The following is a 6,000-nucleotide window of genomic DNA, read 5'->3' as shown; positions in this document are numbered from 1 at the left end:
CTGATGCTACTGCTAATTGCTTACTAATTAGCATAATGCTACAGTACTTGATGTTAACTTTCGTCAATGTCGATCAAATGTCTTGCAGACAACTCTCAGAGGCTGGCTGATTATGAACGAGCACTAAATCAATCATTAATAAATCAGTCAATAAATAATTGAATATTAAACAATGTGGTTGTTTTGACTGCACCGAACACCATGAACGCTATTCTCAAGAAGGCATCTCTTTATTGTGTCACATCCTTACTCCGTGCAATGTATCAGTGCTTCTCCCTTTTTTTTTGACCAAATTGTTCATGTGCATTAGACATGACCTTAAACGTGTAACATTGAAGAAAAAAATGTCCCTTATATTTAACACAGTGCTCTCAAAATCATTTTTTGAACAAAAAAATCACTATCATTTTGTAACAGTAAATGAGTCCTGTTAAGTTAACAAGCGCAACCTAACTACTAACACTCCTCATTAAGCCTTTTTAGTTTCATAGCATGTCGCCGTGGCCGTTCTCCCACTGTCTCTTGGGAAGGTGAGTTGACTGTGCCACTTCCGGGGACAACTGTGGAGCTGGGTGGGCCATGCTCTGCACTTTCAGTCCCTCAGTGATGCCGATCCCCCTTCCTTCAAGACCAGTGTGTGGCATCTTCAGTAGGTGACAACGATTCCTTCGTAGTGTGTTGCTGTACTCAGTAAGCACCTTGTAGAATCTTGGTGTTTTCTCTTCAGTTACCTAGGCAATAGGTCCCCATTTTCAATCACATCAGACACATACCATGTCTTCTTGCCCTCTCGCATTCTTGTTTTGCGTTAGAGAGTGCCTTTCCCTCCTCGTAAGTGTTCTGCTGATGGCAGCTCTGTTCTCAGCTTTCTGTTTGTGAGGAGTTCAGCTGGAGATTTTTCACACTCAAGAGGTGATGCTCTGTAATTTAGCAGGGCTAAATAGGGATCTCCTCCAATCTATGTTGCTTTCTTTAACACTTATTTTACGATCTGCACTCCTTTTTCAGCCAAGCTGTTTCACAATGGAAACAGTGGGCTTGATGTTACATGCTATTACATACATGTTACATTCTTCATTTGTACAGTGGACAGTATCCCCGCCTCCTGGCTCAGGAGGTAGAGGGGGTCGTCTAGTAATCGGAAGATTGCCGGTTTGATCCCCGGCTCCTCCTGGTAATGTGCAGATGTGTCCTTGAGCAAGACACTAAACCCCATAACTGCTCCCCGGGCGCTGTTACATGGCAGCCCACTGCTCTTACATACATCAGTTACTAGGATGGGTGAAATGCATTTTTTTGCCTCAGTACTTCTACTCTGTGCAATGACAATTAGTTTAATCAAATCTAAATGCTCAAAGCCCTTATGTCTCTGCAAACGCTTTGTACTACAGGCTGAACTGTGGTCCTTTATCACTCACCACAGTCTCGCAAAGATGGCTTTGATGCCCTTTATCACTGGTTTCGCTGTTCTATCAGACAGAAAAGCAAACTCTGGCTAGTTTGACTGGTAGTGCATGATGACAAGGTAGTCTCTCCCTTCCAGCTGGAACAAGTCTGTTCCCACTTTTCTTCATGGTTTCATAGGTTTGCTGTCGACCATGCCGTTCAGTACACTTGAGCCTATGTTGCTCATGGATGCTCTTCTAGGCGCGTCTGAGATTACCAAGTGCTTTCCTGGTGTGAACTTGAATGTCAGACTGTATTTCTGGAGATGGAGATTTAAGCATTGAATGCCTGGTGGTGCTTCTCCTTTGTTGAGGTTGCAATCAGTGGTTTGTGATCAGTCTCTAATACAACCTCCCTTCCGTAGATGTATTCATGGAACTTTTCACATCCAAAGACTGCTCCCAATGTCTCCTTCTCAATTTGTGTATAGTTACGTCAGTCACTGGGAGCATTGCAAGGTTGTGCTGTTGAAGCAAAACTGCTCCTACTCCATCTTTTAAAGTGTCAGTGGACAGATTTCACTTGGTGTGCTGGGTCATAGAATTTCAACACCAGATCTTTACCTAGACTGATCTTGGGCAATTCCCATTCAGTCACATGTTCATGCTCCCACTGCCATTCCGTTCCGCTCTCAAGCAAGCTGCACAACGCTCTTGTTGTTATTGGGAAAGGAATTTTCCCAATTCATTCCCATTGTTTTTGGGTAATGGAAAGTCTATTATTGACCTTACCTTTTCAGGGTCCAGCTGTATCCCTGTTGTGGATAGTTAGTCGCCCACATAAGTCATTTCACTCACCCCAAACCAACACTTCTGTTTGCTCAGCTTCAGTCCAGATTTTTGTGCTTGTGCCATCATATTTCTCAGTCTCTCATCATGCTCTGTCCTTGTAGTTCCCAAAATGACTACATCACCCAGAAAAACTCCCACACCTTCCATACCATCGAACAGTTGTACTGTCCTGTGAAAAACCTCAGGAGCTGAGGCATTTCCAAAGGGCATACTGCTAAAAGGCGTGTTAAATGTGCACAGATTTGTGCTTCCCTCATCCAGATCAAGTGGGTAAAACCCTGACTATGCATCCAGTTTAGAAAAGAAGCGTGCTCCTTCTGGTGTGATGTCTGACTTTGTTGTTGGTCTGAAGTGTTCTCTTTTGATCCATCTGTTCAGATCTCTCAGATCGATGCATAGTCTCAGATCTCTGTTCTTTTTCTCCACAATTACAAGGGAATTGACCTAGTCTGTAGGTTCGTCCACTTTTCTCACTATCTCTTTGTCTATCAGGGATTTCAGTTATTTTCTCAGTTTTTCTCTCAGAGCCACTGGCGCCTTTCTTGCTGCGTGTATAACTAGCTCAGCATCGTCTTTGAACTGCATTTTGTACTGGGTTGGTAAGCGACCGACAGCATGGAACGCCTCCTTATACTCTTTCACTATTTCAGTGGTAGATCCCGTACCTGTGTCCATTTGTTTTTCGGTAGTGCCCCTAGGGATCACTAGAGTGCTATCAATGACTTAACTCTCTTCATAAGCCCTAGCCTTTTCGCTTTCTCTGATACCTCGGATAGGCTGTCTATCCTCCTCAATTAGGGCGAACAGTGCACTAAGGGAACGTCCTTCTCCTGAGAGATTGGCTCTGAACACCCCTTTGCTGGAATTGGTTGGTTGTAAAACGCTCTTAAGTTAATTTTCTTAGGTTGCACCTTGGGCTTTATGCTCAGTTTCTCAAAGTATTTCATTAGCAGTATATTTACCTGTGCATCAGTGTAATTTTTTTTATTGGGACAGTTACATTATCGACACCCAAGTGTGCTATCCATTTATTCTCATCACCGAGCATATCCGGCAGTGTCACTGCCTCCACGTACAGTGGTTCATCATCCTCACTGTCACTTCCCTCTCCCACAACATGCACCTTTTTCCTTGTGAAACAGGAGCTGGCAAAGAGATCTTTTTCCCCAACACCTCCGACAGTCTTTGCCATAAGCTGGGAACATGTTTGGAGCACGTCTACTCTTACATGTCTTTGCCCTGTTGTTTCCATTCGGGTTTCTGTGACTGCCATTTATCAATCCTTCTCATGTGTTTTTGAACTGCATCAACAGAGGCTGGTTCAGTACTGCGGGAAATCTATCAACCTATCTATCTATCTATCTATCTATCTATCTATCTATCTATCTATCTATCTATTTATCTATTTCCTTCTCTTAAAAGACAAACGTTGTACACATCCAGCACGGTGTAGCCGGCCAGTTAGCATCAGATCTTTCGACGGTTATTTCCTTCAGCCAGTCCGATCGCCAAAAAATAGAACTCAAAACTTTGCGTTTTCCTTTAAGTGTTTTCCAGTTCTCTCGGACATTGCCTGTTAATTTAAATGTAATTGAATATTCATCATTATACCCATTGTTGTTTGGATTTACTCTTGGTACCATGTTCTACCATATTGGTACCATATTGATTGCACCGAACCATGACTGTTATTCTCACGAAGGAGAATAACTCTCATTATTGCGTCACATCCTTACATGGAATGTAAACAGCATCCTCTGTAGGCTGTATCAGTACAGGGGTTGTTTACAAAATAAACTGTTCCATTTCATATTGTGTGCAATAACAAATCCCGCAAGTTTTCCTTATTGTTTTGTCTACTCACAATCCGTGAGATCACTTTCTTAAAAAAATCCTATATTTATACCGTTTTAACAGTAGCTGGCACTTTATAAGAAACTGCTATTCAATGAATCTAGTGCATGCATGTGCTGCTTTATGTGTTTTTTCCACTGCTGGTGGCGGGGTCAGTCGCACCGAGGTCTGCACTGTCAATATGGATGAACATTCATAATAAAGAACCACAAAAATACATCCCCAGTTCTCCACCACCTCAAGTGACCAAGAAAAAGCAAAAAGGAGCCGATCGATCAGAAGAAATCAAACTTTGGAGAAAGAAGATAAACAACTCTTCACTAGTTAGCATAATGGTAATCTGTGCTAACACTATGTAAACGCTGTATAGATATGTAGTGTGTACATACTGGTTATTTTCCTCCTTCTTGACTGCACTATTTTTTCTGCTGTAACGCTGAAGTTCCCTCCCAGGATAAATAGTGTTCTTAATCTTATCTTAGCTATTGCTTATGTTAAGTCTATGGTTATTGCTGTCCCTATTACTTGGTTCCATTAAATGTTGACATAAACACTGTGGGGGGTGATGAACATACTTCTGAGGGTTGTGAGTTTATTAGTAACCATGCATTGATGTACATTAAACGGTGTACTTTATCCTGAATGCTTAGCGGAAGACAGTTTTGAGTGTGCTCAGTGCCTGATCAGACTCAGAGCCAATTAACTAATCATTCATAATGCTTTCTTCTCCCCGAGAAAACAACCTGAAAAAAGCGGGCATCCGTCTTGCTTTCCCACCCATCCCTCCCTCGCAGATGTGTGTTTGCGTTGGCGCTCGCTGGCTTTCCCGCATCCGTTTTCTGTACGGCTGCCATGTTTGCCTGTTCCAAAAAGGATGTGCGAATACCCTCTAATTGCTAAAGAGGATGTTTGGAGCGGGGAGACGAAGAGATGGGGCGACGGAAGCCAGACGGAGGACGGGAGGAGGTCTGAGGAGGTCTGGAGAGACGGAGGGATGGAATAAGCCTTCTTTTTGGCTGTTAAAGGAAGCAACACGGCCACACCACAAAGCCGTTAGAGGAGGATCTTACAGTAACAAGTGTGAAAAGGGTCCATTTGGGTGTGTGCGTTTCTGTTATCCGGATATTTCCAGTTTTTGACCGGGAAAATCTCTCGCTGTCCGACATATTTAAATCTCTCCAGTCATAATGTCCAGTGGAAATAATTCTCTCTAAGAAAAAAACGATAAAACGATAATTATCGTCATGTTTTTTTCCTCGATGTCGAAATAAAATAGACTCGATCATTCGGATAAAGAAATCGGCAGATCTGTTTGTTTCCCCGTTTAGCAAGATGCAACGGAAAGCCAATAATTTTGGACGATCTTAAGATGACCTTTCACCTCTACCTAATCACGTTTCTCCAAATAAGTTCTGCCCGCATGTTGCGCTTGGAAACACAGTACACGCGGAGCGTCCAGAACTCTGAGGAGAAGCCGAAACATGATGTGGCGTTGGAACGCATACATCCATAGTTTGGCTTTTTTTGTTGAGATTTAAGTTCTGAACCAAAGCAGACGGTTAATATTCATTATTGAAGTGAAATGTTTATTAAAGCAGCTGCATTTGTTACTTATTGTTCACAAACGGAAATGATTTGATTTCAAGTCGTGATATTCGTAATATTTATTTATTTATTTCAAAAATATTTATTTTAAATATTCATTAAAAAATTACATTATAAATATACACGCCTTCATGATTTAATCCTTTATATAGCCTGACCATCAGTTGTTTTTAGGCTCAATAAACAGATAATATTTGACCAGAACCCCTCCGATTTGTCCAGGACATCTTTGACACGTTGACTGGCAGCAATTTTTTTCTAACGGAAACTCTGGTGTGTGTGTGTGTGTGTGTGTGTGTGTGTG

General features: G+C 42.1%; 1 protein-coding gene across 1 annotated transcript in view; it reads right to left on the bottom strand.

The window, feature by feature from the left end:
- si (sucrase-isomaltase) overlaps positions 1-6,000 on the bottom strand; it is a gene marked incomplete at its 5' end in the record, with an annotated part of 96,994 nt that overhangs the window by 36,439 nt on the left and 54,555 nt on the right. The window lies entirely within an intron of this gene.

Source organism: Zeus faber (assembly GCF_960531495.2).
Source record: "Zeus faber genome assembly, chromosome: 9".
In the NCBI taxonomy this organism is placed as follows: Eukaryota; Metazoa; Chordata; class Actinopteri; order Zeiformes; family Zeidae; genus Zeus; species Zeus faber.
The sequence above is the reverse complement of the archived record's forward strand: the minus strand, read 5'-3'. Positions and strand labels throughout refer to the sequence as shown.